The sequence below is a fragment of the Sus scrofa genome, chromosome 8 (genome assembly GCF_054392235.1).
Source record: "Sus scrofa isolate SSC_HxYL_T2T_F1_AM1 chromosome 8, Sscrofa_HxYL_maternal_Yorkshire_Landrace_v2.0, whole genome shotgun sequence".
Classification (NCBI taxonomy): domain Eukaryota; kingdom Metazoa; phylum Chordata; class Mammalia; order Artiodactyla; family Suidae; genus Sus; species Sus scrofa.
In genome coordinates this window covers 9,183,457-9,201,058 of record NC_139390.1, presented here as the reverse complement: position 1 = coordinate 9,201,058, position 17,602 = coordinate 9,183,457, and the positions used below count along the sequence as shown (strand labels likewise).

General features: G+C 43.7%; 1 protein-coding gene across 16 annotated transcripts in view; it reads right to left on the bottom strand.

Annotated features, from left to right (window-relative positions):
- Nucleotides 1–17,602, bottom strand: part of LOC110262057 (uncharacterized) — a 333,859-nt gene that overhangs the window by 313,159 nt on the left and 3,098 nt on the right. Inside the window, exon 1 of one of the 16 annotated variants that reach the window (XR_014813632.1) lies at nucleotides 8,906–9,004. The exons of the other annotated variants lie outside the window; for them this stretch is intronic. The gene's annotated coding sequence lies outside the window, so the exon portion shown is untranslated. Of the gene's footprint in view, nucleotides 1–8,905; nucleotides 9,005–17,602 lie in introns of those variants that run through there. 16 annotated transcript variants of the gene reach the window in all.

Genomic DNA, 17,602 nt, shown 5'->3' with positions numbered 1-17,602 from the left:
TTAGTTGACACTAAGAACACTACTTTTTTTTTTTTTGTCTTTTTAGGGCCATATATGGAGGTTCCCAGGCTAGGGGTCAAATCAGAGCTACAGCTGCTGGCCGACACCACAGCCACAGCAACATGAGATCCAAGCTGCATCTGTGACCTACACCATAGTTCACAGCAACGCCAGATCCTTAACCCTCTGAGCGAGGCCAGGGATTGAACCTGCAACCTCATGGTTCCGAGTCAGATCCGTTTCTGCTGCACCAGGATGGGAACCCCAGAACGCTACCATCTTGTCTGTCTTACATGGTTTCTGTGCTCAAGGTGAAAATTTGAACTTATTTTGGGGGCAAGTTGTTCCTTTATCTTGGAAATATCATTTCAGCAGTCCCTTTGAATTACACATGTGCAAAGTAAGTGCATTCCTACTCACTGATTTGGGGAAAGGGCCTTTTTTGGCCTGGGTTTAGAAGAGGCTGATAAGTAAACTGATAATGAATCCTGTTTACATATGTGAAACTACGTGGTGAGCCAAGGAGCCTTCTGGGAGAAGTGAGTTTTTTATTTATCTTCTTATTGTATTTATTAGAATACATCTGACAAGGGTGGAAATACTTGAGGCCAGGTGGTGGGGAGAAAAAAAAGGATCTCCAAGAGGAAATTCATCAAGAGGGAGGAATGTGGACTGGGTAACCCAGGCAAAGGCTGTTGAAGCAGTTTGTTCCAGACGGTGAGTGCTTTTAACTCATTATGCTGCTCTCTGGGTGATGGGCTGTCCCCCTACGAAACGTGGTTGCCTTGGTGTGAGATGAAAAAGCTAACTTCTGATGGGCCCTGTCCCTGGCAACCCAGGCCAAGTGGAGAAAAGAGACCTTGACCACGTGTAACCCAGGAGAAGGACCATCCTGTGTTCTTTGTGGATCCATGGCAAGGACAGACACTTCTCTGACCACAGGGACTGCCCCGTTTCAGCAGGAGACAAGAATCCCAGGTATTGTTCTTCTCACCTGCAGAGCAACATCGGGGGTTCTTAGGCTTCCCAGGAAAGGCCTCTGAAGACAAGGGGTGGATGTGGGGGGAGATGGCACTGCCTGCTGATCCCAACAGGTGAAGGACTGAAGTCCCCAAGTGGCTGTGAGCAAATCTGTATGAGCTGCTGAGGTCCAGGCACTTCTAGGTTCTGAGCATGTGAGCCAACTGAGGCTTAGAGATGCTTAATAATAGGATCTCAGCTGTCCTTAACCCTCGCCACACATAGAATTACCCAGGAAGTTCTAAAACAGACTAATGCTGGGCTAAAACCCAGCCCAAATGAATCAGTCTTTTGAGAGTAGAGCCAAGGCATCAACTATTTTTGAAAAGTTAGGAGTTCCCATCATGGTTCAGTGGTTAACAAACCCGACTAGTATCCATAATCCCTGGCCTCACTCAATGGGTTAAGGATCCGGCGTTGCCATGAGCTGTGGTTTAGGTTGCAGACATGGCTCAGATCCCACATTGCTGTGGCTGTGGTATAGGCTGGCAGCTACAGCTCCGATTGGATCCCTAGCCTGGGAACCTCCATGTGCTGCCTCCATATGATGCGGCCCTAAAAGACAAAAAAAACAACAAAAAAGAAAAGTTCCACGGGTGAATCTTATGTGTAGGAGGTTGTGAAGCAAAGAACTAACCCAAAATGATAGATAGGTAGATAGACGATCAACAGGTGATAGAGTTAGATATAGGTAGATAGATAGATAGATAGATAGATAGATAGATAGATAGACAGACAGAGATAGATAGACAGATACAGATAGATAGATAGATAGATGAGAGACAGATATCACACATACACACACACACACACACACACACACACACACTCACACACACTTTACTGATTAGGAATCTGAGGGTTAGAAATGCAAATAAGTAGCCCAAGGTCATTTAGCCAATAAGCAGCAGAATCCAATGTCAAATCCAGGTCTGCCTGACTTCTGACCCTATACTGATTTCACTCCATCATGTTGTCTTGAGACTCTGAAGAATGAGGAAAGAGTAACCAAAACAGACAAAAGAGAGCAGAGGGGACCTCCCCCCCACGCCCCCGCCAAGACTTCAGCTTCCTACCAGCCAAAAAGAATCCTTGCACTGAATTAAAGGAAGATTTTGCACCAAGACACAAAACCCTCTTTCGATGAAAAGCCATCCATCCAGGCTAAATCAACATATTTCAAGAGAGGTTTCTTTCTCACACTTCTTTCTAACCAAAAAGCTTGTCAAGCTCTAAGCACCTGCGGTATCACTGGAAGGCAGGCACTGAATGAAAGGGATAAATTGCGTGACTGGTGGGGTCTGGATTTCAAGGGAAACACACCTGTGCCAGGGCACCCAGTCTCATCCAGCACAGAGAGAATACGCCACCTTGTGGGGAAAATGGTGCAAGCCAGTCTGGTTCAGAGCTTTGGACCAGAGGTGGGAGGCCTCTAGACCCTAGCATTTGGCAAGTGCCTCAAGGGCAGGAGTCCTCTGAGTGTCTGTGAAAACCTAGCAAATAATAACATCGTTTTAATTAGAGCCATCATATACATGTAAGTGTAAGTGGTCACCATGCTGTGCAGTAGAAAAAATATATATATATAAATAAAAGATAAAAAAAATTAGAGCTATCGCTTATTGCACCAAGTTCTCAGCAAGCCTTTCATGGGTACCCTCCCCATCCCATAGATACTTGCAAACTATAAGTTTGTAGTATTATCCTATTTGTAATGATGGCGGTCCACAGATCTAGAGGTGTGGATAACTGACCAGCCCAAGTCACAGAACAAGTAGTGATGGATCTGATGGGTCTGAGAGTCAATGTGAGGGTGAATGATAGCGAACTTCATTTCTGCTAGGAATGTGGTGCCTGTTTGACTACAGAATTCTTGGCAGTTACGACAGGGGAAAATGCAGGCAGGAAACCAAATGCCAGCCAAATACCTGTCCTGGAAGCCGTCCCACTGTTTCCCCACATCCTCTTGTTCTATAACCATGCAGGAAAAAACATGAGCCAGAAGGGCACTTGCAGTGATGTCCTGCTGAGTATTTACAAACGGACTCTATGGGATAAGAAAGCCCTGACTTGTGGCACTTGCCAGATTTCTGTGGTGTCAGTGCTCCCACTGTGGCCAGTTTCACGCTACCAGCTTGGCATCAGCTACTTCACAAATTTCCTGAAAATGTAATAGCGTGTGTGTGTCGGTCTGTCTGTCTGTGTGTGTCTATGTGTGTCTGTGTGTGTGTGTTTATGGCTGCACCTGCGGCATATGGAATTTCCCAGGCTAGGGGTCAAACTGGAATTATAGCTGCTGGCCTACAGCACAGTCACAGCAACACCAGATCCGAGCCACGCCGGCGACCTACACCACAGCTCGTGGCAATAAGGGATCCTTAACCCACTGAGCAAGGCCAGGGATACCAGCCAGATTCTTTTCCGCTGAGCCATGACAGGAGCTCCAACAGGAGCTTATTTAAAACAGTTCTAGGACACCCATAGAATCGAGTTCATTCTGAGAAATCGATGCTTGTTAGTTAGAGGTAGGGACTTGCCCCATGCTCCAGTCCAAAATCATCCAGAGTTTTAGCATCCTTCAATGATTTCATTCAGGATTTTTCTCTCAAAGCTACTGTTTACATCAGCTTGGCAGACTCACACATCTGGTTGTGTGTTTGGCTTGGGTCAGTCGCCAATGATTTAAGTCTCTGGGCTTAGGAGTTCTTGGCTCGGCAAGTTAAGGACCTGACGTTGTCTCTGTGAGGATGTAGGTTTGATCCCTGGCCTCACTCAGTGGATTAAGGATCTGATGTTGCCATAATCTGCAGCACAGGTGGCAGATGGCTGTTTACAATAAAACAGATAATGATGGGGCCATCCTTCAGGTTCATAATTGCTTTGCTTCTTAGAACACTGGCTTAAGCTGAGTTTGGTCTTCCTGGGGGAGTACGCTTAAATGAATGATCTTTGGCTGGAAATCAGTGGCATCGACCAAGTTACAGAACATTTTAAGGCTCAGTCTCCTTGTCTGTAAAATGGTGATATTAACAATACAGTCAAAGCAGTTTCTAGCATGAATTGCGTATAAACATTTACCCAAGGTTCATTTCAAACTTGTTGGCAAGGGAAAAGACTTCCAAAAAAAAAAAAAAAAAAACTAGAATGTTCTTTGGGGAAAAAAGCACAAGTGACACAAACACCACTCAACAAAGTTTTAAGAGAGGAATGTCTGGTTTGGCGATTATTAGGGAAGCATGCGGCTTAGAGAGTGTTGTACCCTTAAATATCTGGTTAAGGTTACTGGGCACAGCTAAACAACAAGAGCAGAGTGGAGTCAATCTAACGTCCCCAAAGGAATCTAAATTGCATTAAAGTCCATCAGAAAAACACTCCGGAGCTTTATTAGGAAAGCTAGATCCTTCCCAGAGAGGCTGAAAATCGCATCAGCCCACAATATTCTGCCCCGGATCAGGTTTGGAATAATTTCCTTTCACAGTAACCATCACATAGGGCTGGTGTGAGGACTAAATGAAATGGCAACAGCAGCTCACACCCTGAGTGTTCCTCCTCTGCCAGGACCAGTGGCGAACACGTTACATCCATTATGAAATCATGTCACTCACCAGTTTAAAATTCTCCAGGGGCTTTTCATTGCCCTGAAGACAAAACACATTTTCTATCCTTGTTGTCAAAGCCCCATGTGATCTGATTCTATCTGCTTCCACTCTACCCCAATATCTTCCAGTTGCAATGAACTTTTTATTTCCATTTTTTAACAAGTATAGTTGATTTACAATGTTGTGATAATTGCAGGTATACAGCAAAGTGATTCAGTTATACACAAACACACATCTTTTTTTTTAATTAAAAAAATTTTTTTTTTGCTTTTTAGAGACATATCTGGGGCATATGGAAGTTCCCAGGCTAGGGGTTGAATGGGAGTTGCAGCTGCCTGCCTATCCCACAGCCCATGGGAACTTGGGATCCAAGCCACTTCTTTGATCTACACCACAGCCCACCTCAGTGCCGGATCCTTAACCCACTGAGGGAGGCCAGGGATCGAACCTGCATCCTCAGGAATCCTAGTACTAATCAGTTTCATTACCACTGAGTCATCATGGGAACTCCCGACACGCATCCATTCTTTTTCAGGTTCTTTTCCTATGCGATGACCTCATTTCTCTTCCTCAAACACATCAGGTTGGTCTCTGCCCCTGGACCTTAGAACTGGCTGTTTTCCCTGCACCAGCTATTAATTTCATGATGGCTGGCTTCACCACATTCAGATCTGGAATGACCTTTCCCAACCTGGGAGCGGCTATCCAGGCAAACTCCATTCCATCACTCTCCTTCACCTTAAGGCAGTACTTATCTCCACTGGGTTTTTTTCTTTTGCTCTTAAGGACGGCACCCACGGCATATGAAAGTTCCCAGGCTAGGGATCAAATGGGAGCTACAGCTGCCAGCCTACACACAGCCACAGCAACACGGAATCTGAGCTGCATCTGCAAGCTACACCACAGCTCACGGCAACACCAGATCCCCAATCCACTGAGTGAGGCCAGGGAATCAAACCCGCATCCTCATGGATACTGGTCGGGAAATCCTCTGCTGGGTGTTTTATTCATGCCTTTGCTTGTTGACCAGCTAATTCCACAAGAATGGAGGCAGTGGGAGGGTCAGGGCTTGTCTGTCTAGCTCAACTGCTTTCTCTTCCATGCCTAGAACATTTCCTGCACATAGTTGTCTAGTAACAGAAAACATGGGTATGTAAATGGAAGTGCACTTCTTCCCTCTTTGTTCCTTGTTGACAGTTTACCCCTGTTGTAACTTGTTCAATATATTTACCACATATTGTGGTGTCTATTTCTAAGAATCTAAAATATGAGAAATTCAAACAAGTATCTTAGCTATTACTCAGCCTTCTTTTTTTTTTTTTTTTTTTTGTCTTTTTGCCTTTTCTAGGGCCGTTCCTGCGGCATATGGAGGTTCCCAGGCTAGGGGTCTAATTGGAGCTGTAGCCACTGGCCTATGCCAGAGCCACAGCAACACCAGATCCAAGCTGCATCTGTGACCTACACCACAGCTCACGGCAATGCCAGATCCTTAACCCACTGAGCAAGGCCAGGGATCAAACCTGCAACCTCATGGTTCCTAGTCAGACTCGTTAACCACTGAGCCACAAAAGGAATACCTACTCAGCCTTTTATTATGTTTTTAATGGTGACCTGAATCTCACCTGTTAATTGTGGTCTCTTAAGCGTCTCATAGCCAAAGAGTGCTGGGGCAGGTTCGATCCCTGGCCTCACTCACTGGGTTCGGATCCAGTGTTGCCATAAGCTGTGATGTAGGCCAGCAGCTGTAGCTCCAATTTGACCCCCAGCCTGGTAAACTCTGTATGTCACCGGTGTGGCCCTAAAAAGAAAAACAACAAAACAAACAAAAATCTCCTCTCTGAAAACCACCAACAGGCTTTTTGAGCACAAGCCACATGTTCTCCTTGCTTGGCCCTTGCAATAAACTCCAAATTCTGATGTTAGTGTTTTTTCTGGCCTCACTGTGTATTGGGCACATGAATTTGTGTTCGGCAACACTTTTAAAGAGTTGTCCCCATCCAATCCATGGCCTCTCTAGAGTAACAGAGACACTAATATGAAAAAAATCAAGTCATTTGGCTTGCAGACGATCAGATTTGTATTTTTTGTTGTTGTTTTTTTTTTGGGGGGAGGGGTTACCTTTTAGGGCTGCACCCATGGCATATGGAGGTTCCCTGGCTAAGGGTCAAATCAGAGCTGTAGCTGCTGGCCTAGACCAGAGCCACAGCATCTTGAGATCCAAGCCGCATCTATGACCTACACCATAGCTCACAGCAATGCCGGATCCTTAACCCACTGAGCAGGGCCAGGGATCGAACCCATGTCCTCATGGATGCTAGTGAGGTTCATTAACCACTGAGCCATGACAGGAACTCCCTGTAATCAACATGGATTAGTAGAAGGTGTCAAGCCAAGGCTCAAGTTGTTTACTAAGGAGGCAAATTAGTGAGGCTCTTGTATACCTACGATTTCTCACAGTCCTTTCCCATCTGCGTCGTCCCATCCATCACGACGACCCATAACAAGGCATGTTCTATTTTAAACAACAGGACTCACTGGTTTGAATGTTTCCAGTATTTGTTTCACGTAATCAAATGATGGGTGAGAACATGTATAACTGGGCCTCAGGAACATCTGGAGAACTGGCAGGTCTTTGCCCTCCATCTCTTATCTGTGCTTCTCTCTACAGATTGTCAGTTTTTTCTTTCTTTTTTTTTCTTCCACAGTCTGGCTCTATCCATGTGGCAGAGGACCTGGCAGTGAAAGTGCAACACCTCTGACTCAAACCCAACCTAAACCCAGACTGGTACTTCAACCTACATTTTTTTTAATTAGAATCATTCACCTGGTGTCTGGACATATTATTGAGTCTCAGAACAGAAGGAATTCAGCAAGAGACAAAGTGATAGGCAAGACATAGATTTACCGGAGTTCCCAGTGTTAAGGAACCCATCTAGTATCCATGAGGATAAGGGTTCCATCCCTGGCCTCACTCAGTGGATTAAGGATCTGGTGTTGTCGCATGTTGAGGTGTAGGTTGCAGATGCAGCTTAGATCCAGTGTGGCTACGGCTGTGGCATAGGCTGGCAGCTGCAGCTCTGATTCAATCCCTAGCCTGGGAACTTCCATGTGCTACAGGTGTGGCTCTAGAAAGAGGGAAGAAAAAAAAAAAAAAAAAAGATTTATTAAGATAGGACTTTTGTGAAGGATACAAGCCAGCAGTCAAGGAGGCTCTGCCCCAAGGATTAAGTGGGCTACACTTTTATAATCCAAATAAAGTGGGAGGGGGGAAGACCGCCTTCTTTTTAGTTCTTGGAGTAGACATCAGGCTTATATCACTAGTTCCTCTTTCATAGCGGTTAAGAGAGTATTTATTTGACCTTGTAGGGTCAAACTAGGATCATCGTGGCTCTTAATCCAATTAGCAGAAGGGTGGTAACAGATCCTAAAATATGTTGCATCATCTCAAGTTTCCTTATAATGAAGGTCTCCCGCTCAAAATGACACCTTACCCTTAAATTCCTGTCCTTGGTCCCAAAGATCACAGGCTTGCCGAACTTGAACGCAGGCCTCAATTTATCTTTCACTTAATGACCTTCAGCAGATCTCATGCTTCCATTTATGGTTTTATAGTTAAGAAAGCCTACTTTGGAGTTCCCGTGGTGGCACAGTGGTTAACGAATCCGACTAGGAACCATGAGGTTGCGGGTTCGGTCCCTGCCCTTGCTCAGTGGGTTAACGATCCGGCGTTGCCGTGAGCTGTGGTGTAGGTTGCAGACGCGGCTCGGATCCCGCGTTGCTGTGGCTCTGGCGTAGGCTGGTGGCTACAGCTTCGATTCGACCCCTAGCCTGGGAACCTCCATATGCTGCGGGAGCGGCCCAAGAAATAGCAACAACAACAACAACAACAAAAAAAAAAAAAAAAAAGAAAGAAAGCCTACTTTGTTCCACGACGTTCTGATGGCTTTCCTAGTGATCATTAACTTACAGTGATCTCCCAAAGTTCCCTGGTTTCCCTCTCTATCTATGATCCCCTAGTGGGACTTCTACAACCACTCGGGTAACTATCAGACTCCAGCACTATCAGTGGTGGACGACTCCAGACATCTCCTTACCCTGTGGCCACCAGAGAGGGACACCAATTACCTTCAAAAACCCCCAGGATAGTTCTAATTGGTGCAGCTTGTATCTGGGGCTTATCTCTAGACGATTAGCTGTTGTCAATAAACTTCTGTATTTTTCTTCATTCTCTAAAAGGCACTTGTGGAATTTAAATTTAAAACATGGCCAATAAAATTTGGTGTTACCTGAGATAGACATCCAGAATAGTCCCACAGCAGTAGTTCAATTTGTTCACCACAGTGTAGGGCCCATCCTTCAATCTGGCAAGGTCAGAAAGGATGGATCTGTACACAAAGAATGGATCTGAGTCCCACGTGGTTTCACCACTAACCAAGCTCTTAGAGCCTTAAGTGTAAAATTCATTCCTGGGGAGAGATATAACTACCAAGTGGAAAGCTTCCTATATTTGCTGAATAGCACTTTTTCTTCCTAGAGGCAAAACCAAATGCGAAGCCAAATATTGACCCAAAGGTTGTCTAAGGATCAGAGAGAAGAGGAGTGAGTTAGATGATCTTAATGGCTGACACCTAGTAGCGAACATGTGCTTTCTGTAGAGACAATACCCGTTCTAGAGGCCATGGATCCCTCCCTTTCATAGGTGCTATGCCAGTCATCTCTCATTTGAAAGCGTCTTTATTCAGAGGCAGGATGCTTGCATTACTTAGGTATAAGATTTCTTGGTTTACAACCACTATTTTCTCATCCCTCAGAATTTCTACCCAGGAGTTCCTGTTGTGGCTCAGTGGTTAACGAATCCGACTAGGAACCATGAGGTTGCAGATTTGATCCCTGGCTTCGCTCAGTGAGCGGTTAAGGATCTGGCATTGCCGTGAGCTGTGGTATAGGTCGCAGATGCAGCTCGGATCTGGTGTTGCTGTGGCTGTGGTGTAGGCCGGCAGCTTCAGGTCTGATTAGACTCCTAGCCTGGGAACCTCCATATGCCGTGGGAGCAGCCCTAGAAAAGACAAAAAACAAACAAACAACAAAAAAAAGAATTTCTACCCGTAAGAGCTGGATTGGATTTGGGTGCCTCAGATGATAGCACATCATTTCTACAGATCCTGCTTTCATTTCTACTTTTCCTAATTTCATTCTTGGAGCTGTAGTTTTCAGTTTTCAGGGTACCACTATGTCTAGAATATTCAAGAAACACAAACTACACACACACACACACACACACACACACACACACACACACACTGATTGTTGTTATTACTATTATTATCTGCTGTGCTTGTGGCATGCAGAAGTTCCCAGGTCAGGAACTGAATCCAAGCCGCAGCAGTGATAATGCTGGATCCTTAACCACTAGGCCACCAGGGAACTCCAAGGCTATCCCACCCCCTCTTTTTAAATTAGAAGTACAGTTGATTCACAATGTTGTGCCACTTTCTGCTGCACATCCAAGGCTATTTTTAAAATAATCTTCTGTTCAATCTTCCTGAAAAATCTTCTAAATGCAAAATTCCCTTCCACCTTTCTAAGCACATAAAGGATTATCTTTTATTTCAAGCCTTCTGATATATTCCCACCCCAACTGCCTAAACGGCCAGCAAATCGATAACATTAGACACTGCCTGTTTAATGTCATAATAAATCTAACTTACGTAAATCTCATTGTTATCACCACCAGAAGTTTAAATCTGAAAAGCAAACAAATAGAAAAAAAAAAAAGTGTTACCTGCATAAATGGAATATCCTCTTCTGAAAACAAAACAAAATATTGAAACTAGAAAGCATGGAATAAAAATATGACAAAAGAGCCAACAATCATTTAAGGGAAGTACAAATGGTCACCAGAGTTATTGATAAGAAAGTTCATCTTTTAGAGTTCTGTCTCAGCATACTCGCACACTGTCGTGGTCTGTACACTGGGGTCAGAAGAATTTCCAGCATGGAGAGGTGAAGAGAAAGTAGAGTTTACTGAGATAAGAGATGCTGCAAGAACATCAGGATTCCTTCCTGACAATCAGGGAGAGGTGACTCCCAGGGCATGGTCACATCTCTTTTAATAACCCAGGGAGAGGAGAGGTCGCTCATGATACACCTGCTGACCTGGGGAAAGAGGGGTCTTATAATACACTTGCTGGTTGGTTGGGGTGTATAAGCCCCTATAGAGGTGGGAGGAGGAGTGGGCCACACACCTTTCCTGGTAGGGGGCAGGAAGAAGAAAGCCAGTTTGCTCACCGTGGGAGAGGGGGCATTAGAATGAGGTGGGGGGGGGTGATAAGGGTCTGGTAATTCTTGTCTTGGCTGGAGGCCTTGAGTTCAATCTCCTTAAAGGGGACTTGAAGCCCAACACATGCTCCTCCAAAGCCAAAAGCAATTTCTTTACAAAGTTGCAAATCTGTATGTGTGGTAATGGACAGTTAGTTTAATTAATGGATGGGCTATACCACAGAACAGTTCTACTAGATATGATACAAATCTATGATACTAAGTGAGCGTTCAGTGAAGGTGTCTGCACTCAGGACCCAGTCCAGAGAGCTGGTGTCCTGCTTTGATTCCCTTCTCATTCACTACGTGACTAGAGATGGTAATAGAGGCCAACTGGACCCCTTTCCTTCCTCCTCCTTCTTCCTCAGCATGCAAGCTTCCCCTCTCTCTGTCCAAACTCTACCCATTCCTAATACTTCATTTCATCTGGGGAGCATATGACACACTGTCATGTGACAAAATGATGTATGTCACATGGTCATTGGAACAACGCTGTGAATGAGGCATTATCTCCACTGTTCAGAGAAGCAACTTGTTATCTAGTGAAAGACAGACATTCTCGAGACCAGGCTTCCCAACTCTGAAGTCTCACAACCACATCTTTGCTGCCTCTTTTCAGGCCAGGGGTTGGCAAACTTTTTCTCCGAAGGGCCAGAGGGTAAGTCTTCTCTGTTCTGCAGGCCAAGCAGTCTCTGTCTCATCTCGGGCCTTGAAGCAAAAAGCAGCCATGGACAATTGAAACAAAACAAATCCACTGGGTTTGGCTATGTTCCAATAAAACTTTACTTATAAAAAAACAGATTAGGCCTGTGGGGCATAGTTAGTCTCCTCTTATATTTTTCAAATGGTGATCCATCAGTCTTAAGACCTGCGCTAGACCTACAAAAACTGAGATTCTGTGTTGTTTTCTGTTTTTCCCTTTTTTTTTTTTTTGGCTGCACCCACACCCACTGCATGCAGAAGCTCCCAGGCCAGGAATCAAAACTACACCACAGCAGTGACACCGCTGGATCTTCAACCCACTGAGCCACCAGGGAACTTGCTGGCACTGTGTTTTAACAAGCCCTCCAAGAGTCTAACGCACACTACAGTATGAGAGCCACTGCTAACCTTCCTGACAACCCACCCACGACTCCTCCACATTAAGCATGAATTAATTTGTCCGCGTCACCAGAATGCCTCTCTCCCCCTGCTTCCATTCACACCCTCCTTCTCAAATCACAATTCTTCTCGTCCTCTGGAGTTCCTGCCCCAATTCCCTAGGGGCTTATGTAACCCAATCCTAGATCTCTATTGTCATTATTCCTATCTTCGGTCCCAGACCCATCTTACAACGTGCTGGAGCACAGCTGCCCTCTTTTATTTCTTTTTCAATTTTTTAAAGTTTTATTGAAATATAGTTGATTTACAAGGTTGTGGTAATTTCTGCTGTGCGACAGAGTGATTCAGTTATACGTGTACACACATTTCAGATTCTTTTTCCACACAGAGTACCACAGAATCTTGGGTAGAGTTCTCTGCGGTATACAGCAGGTCCCTGTTGGCCAATTATTCCATATACCTCAGTGTGCATTATGTCAGTCCCAAACCCTCAGTCCATCTCTCCCCCTACCCCATCTGTCCCTTTTAGTAACCTTAAGTTTTTCAAAGTCTGTGAGTCAGTCTCTATTCTGCAAATAAGTTCATATGCATCCCTTTTTTTTAGATTCCACATAGACGTGATATCATATGATATTTGTCTTTCACTGTCTGACTAACTTCACCTAGTGTGATAATCTCTAGGTGCATTTACATTTCTGCAAATGGCATTATTTCATTCTTTTTTATGGCTGAGTAATATTCCACTGTATATATGTCCTACATATTCTTTTCCATTCATCTGCTGATGGCTATTTAGGTTGCTTCCATATCTTGGTTACTGTAAATAGTGCTGCAATGAATATGGGGGTGCATGTATCTTTTCAAATTATGGTTTTCCCCAGATAGATGCCCAGGAGTGAGACTGCTGGATCATATGGTAGTTTGATTTTTAGTTGTTTTTTTTTTTTTGAGGAATCTCCATACTGTTGATCAGTTTACATTCCCACCAATTCAGCTGCCCTCTTTAACTCTGCAGATCCTCTAGGTAGCTTACACAATGACTCCTAGAGCACCCCTACTCTTGGGCACTCCTAGCCTAGCAAGGAATGAGATTTCCAGTCTCTGCCACATAATGTCCCAGAACTGACCCTCTCCCTCTCCAACTTCCGATCTCATTGTACCATCCTCACCTCCCAATCCTGACCCCAGAACAAGTGACAATTCTTTCAGGAGAAAAAGCAATTCTCCTTCTCACATTAACATTGTCTAATGCTCTGCCCAACTACCATCTCCACCTTCATCAATTCTTATAAATTGCAACAGAAATATTATAGTTGTGACCCCAGAATTTACTTTGGAAAGACAAACAATAACATCCTATCTGATGTAGTCTGTGCATGTGGGTCAGAAAGAAGAATTTTCCAGATTCAAAGAAAGGTGAAGACAAGATTATTGAGGCCAGAGGTGCTGTTAACACAGTGGGCTGACTTCCCGATAATCAGGGAGAGCCGAGCCTGGAGAGAGAGAAGTTTAGGACAAGAGACACTGCAAGCCCAGCAGGACAATTTCCTGATGAACAGGAAGAGCCTACCCTGGGTGCATGGTTCTGCCTTGTTTTTATAGCCCAGGGAGAGAGGACAGGTCTTGTGTTACACCTGCTGACCTGTTGTTTGGCTGGGCAAACAAGGGTCTTATGATACACTTGCTGGTTGGTTCAGGTCACACAAGGCCCCTGTAGGGGTGGGTGAGGAGTGGGCCACCTACCTTTCCTAGTAGGGGCAGGAAAGAGTAGGTCAGGTTGCTCGAGGTGGGGGAGGGGCATTACAATGAGATGGGTGGGGTGGTGTAAGGGTCGTGCAGTTCTTGTCTTATCTAGAGGCTTTGAGGTCAATCTCCTTGAAGGAGGGCCTTGAAATCCAACACTATCCTCTCCCAATCCTCTCACAAAAATCATTAACAGGGGTTTTGAACCCCACCTAAAAATGTGTTTTGTTATCATTGAAAAGATGAACTTTTAATGTTTCAATTGAACTTTGAGTTGATGGAGAGTCACTGAGGAAAAGATACTCATCAGCCTTCTGTGAAAGATGAGGTCTGGAGCCCGGTTTGGAACAGGGATGCTCAGGAGTGGTGATGCCCTGGGAACAAGAGGGAAAGGGAACAAACCACTCTGCCTAATAAGCAGACTGACTCCCTGGGGCTAAGAGACTATCATTATAAACTGATGCTTTCTATTATTCAATGGTAATTATTTTATATTTTAAGTGTTCACAATGGGAATTTAGTTGTTTAGGAAGTTTTTTTGTTTCATTTCAGTTTTCTGTTGTCCACCAGGGCATGGAGCCACCTAAGTGTTATCTGTATTTGTTAGTGTGATTATAGAATCAATTTTTAGTGAGTTAACTATTACAGTTCTGCACAGTTCAGTGGGGTTGGGGAGCAATGTCTTTTACAATGTTATGTACTCTATAAAGAATTAACATACGTGTATACATTTAACTTTAAATAAACTGATGCTTGACTTCCACAGGATTAGCCTTCAGAAACAGGGTTAGGAGGACTGGGTAGGGATGGGTAGTGAGGCAGGCTGGACTGCAGAAAAGAGAGAAATCACAGGAGCCAGATACTTGTCAGGCATCTGGTGCCCAAAGATACAAATGCCACCGTCATAACCCACCATGATTCCCCTCATTCCCAAAGTTATTGGTTATGTTTGTTAACCTATCACCTGAGTATCAGACTTAGGAAACCAAAAGAGAGTCCAGTCATATTCAGGGAGAAAGTATTTGACTCTTGAAAGCATTTGATTCAGAAAGATGTTCTGAATTCAGACATATATTCAGTGGGGTAGGGGAGCAATGGCAAATTTTTTTAGACCTCACCTTGAGGTCATATACTCCCACTGCTGTCAAACATTATTGCTACTGTTTCTAAGGAAACTTTAAGAAGAGAGAACAAAGCAACAAAGTCATTGGTAAGAAATGATGACTGCTTAAAACAACTTTTAAGATTTAAATGTATGTTATTTTCCTCCCAGTTTTCACCATACTCCTCCCTAGGATCTGTCTTTAAGTAGAAAGAAAAGCACCTTGGAACAGCTAAAGCAGTGCAGATTAGTGACCCTGATTCTTTTCAATGTAACTAGAATGTTTTCCAAGGCTAAAAAATTGTTCAAGCTACTCTGTATCCAGTACGATGTGTATGCCCAGTGTAACTTGAACCCATGGATACAAATATTTTCTTTTACATTCACTGTGCGTTATTCAATGACAGTTAACATACATTTTTAAAACTCAATTGTGAATTATCTATTGAAATTATAGCTAATTCTCACCTTATTACATATTAGAAAATATTTAGGATTTTCTATATGCTGTTTGCAAAAGGTAAAATTATTTATTAGCTGTTGAATCCATTCACTTTTAGTAGCAAATACCTTACTGTTTCATTTTTTAAAAGTATAATCATTTGTCTAAATAGCTCTATGGAGTTTTGCTGATTTCTTATGGATGATTCTTTAGTTATTCCCAAACAGCTGAGCAAATTTAATATACACATCCATATATACAAAACAAATGCCATGCCTTTTCTCATACAACACACAATAAATACCTTACACATTTAGCAACATGCTGTATTGCATTTTTGGTAATTAAGTAAAGGATAACATGTCATATTCTAATCATGTTTTCATAACTAATAAAACAATTATACCTTCGTCGACTCAAAAAAATGCACAACCTGAATGTCGAGAGCTAAGTTTTATTTGGGGCAAAATTAGGACTTAAGCCTGGGAGACAGCATCTCAGATAGCCCCGACAAAACCACTGAAAACCACTTCCCGTGGCTGTGAGGGGTGTTGAAGGAGCTAGGATACACAGAAGTTTTTGCAACAAAGGGCAGGGAGCAGGAACAAAAGACGCCTGGGCTCACGGAAATCATTCCTTTGATATGTACCTCCACTATCAGTCCCAGTATCCTGAGTTTTCAGTCTGCAGGACTCACCTGCTCTCACCCTTGGAGGTGACTGCACTCACAGACTCTGACATTCTTGGTTTTATCCTTAACTACAGACCGAGCTGAAATACCACCCAAGGAGGAAAAGGGGTATATCAGGATATGATAAAGGGGAGGGGGAGGTGCATGCAGCACACACACATTTTACAAAGGTTTGTTGCTGATCTCCCAAAGGTTACTACCCATCATAAGAAGCAAACATCACCACGAAGGATTTTAGTGTTTTTCTAGATATGAGGAGATGCAAGAATTGGGCACATAAAATCTCCTAAAAATATATGACTCTCTTAAGACCTGTTCTTCCAGTTTTCCCAGAGCACAGAGGGCCTCACTCCCATGTTCAACCTGAGCTCCTTCTCGGGCACTGAGAGTCAGTAGCTGCAGTGGTTCATAATTTAACCCATGGAGAGGCTGATGGCAAGTGCCAAACTTCAGTTCACACCTTATATCATTTAAATCTGGATTGCTTTTAGTAATAATTTTTTTTTTTTTTTTTTTTTTTTTTTGTCTTTTTAGGGCCGCACCCAAGGCATATGAAGGTTCCCAGGCTAGGGGTCTAATGAGAGCTGCAGCCTCTGGCCTACACCACAGCCACAGCCACACCAGATCGGAGCTGCCTCTGCAGTCTACACCACAGCTAATGGCAACGCCAGATCCTTAACCCAATGAGCAAGGCCAGGGATGGAACCTGCAACCTCAGATTGTTTCCGCTGCACCAAGAGAGGAACTCTTGTAATAAAGCTTTTAAGATTCATTACATGACTTTTGTTCTCTGCAGTCTTCACTCCAGTCCTCAAAATGCACTACACTTTATGTGAATTGAAACAATGAAGTCAAACTGTTTCTCATAAACCCATTTCGGCCAGTTTGATAAGAAAACGGGCTGTTAATTAGGTGAGACAACAAACAATTCCTATTCCAGAAAGTTTTAACTTTTAGGAAGTGTTTCATTAGCCGCAAACTTTTGACAAACACACAACTGAACTACATGTAACAACAACAAAAATGTACCCGAAAGTTATTTGTGCAAAAGGACTATGTTTAGGTTTTTCCCCAAATCTGAGTATATCAGGTTAAACAAGATACACTTCATTAAAAAAAAAAAGTCTAAATCATAGTCATTTGATGTCTTGATAAAACCTGTCTGGTATATTTCTCAGAAACTGAAAAAGTAGAAGAACAAGGACTAGGTAAACAAACCCTTTGGCAATTCAGGTGGTTTTCAATTCTCTACTTTCAGTAACATTGGAGGAGGGCCTAACTGAAACGTCATCTCAAAGATCCTCAAATCTAATGTTTTGAGATCAAGTACGGAGTGATAGAGTAACCGAGCAGGGCTCTGTGAGGCTCCTGGGCCCCACAAGCCGTTCTGTATCCTCCATTTCCCATTTTACAGCTGACCTTGTCACGGATAAAGTTTACTATCTCCGGTCTCCCAGTGGCATCTAGGACACCACGGGTACTCAGATGGCCGAATGGCTAGTTCTTATTCTTGTCCCCAATTGAGCAGGTTTTAATTAATGAGTGGGTTTCCCTCGGGGACATTGCAATTAATGAGTAGGTTTCCC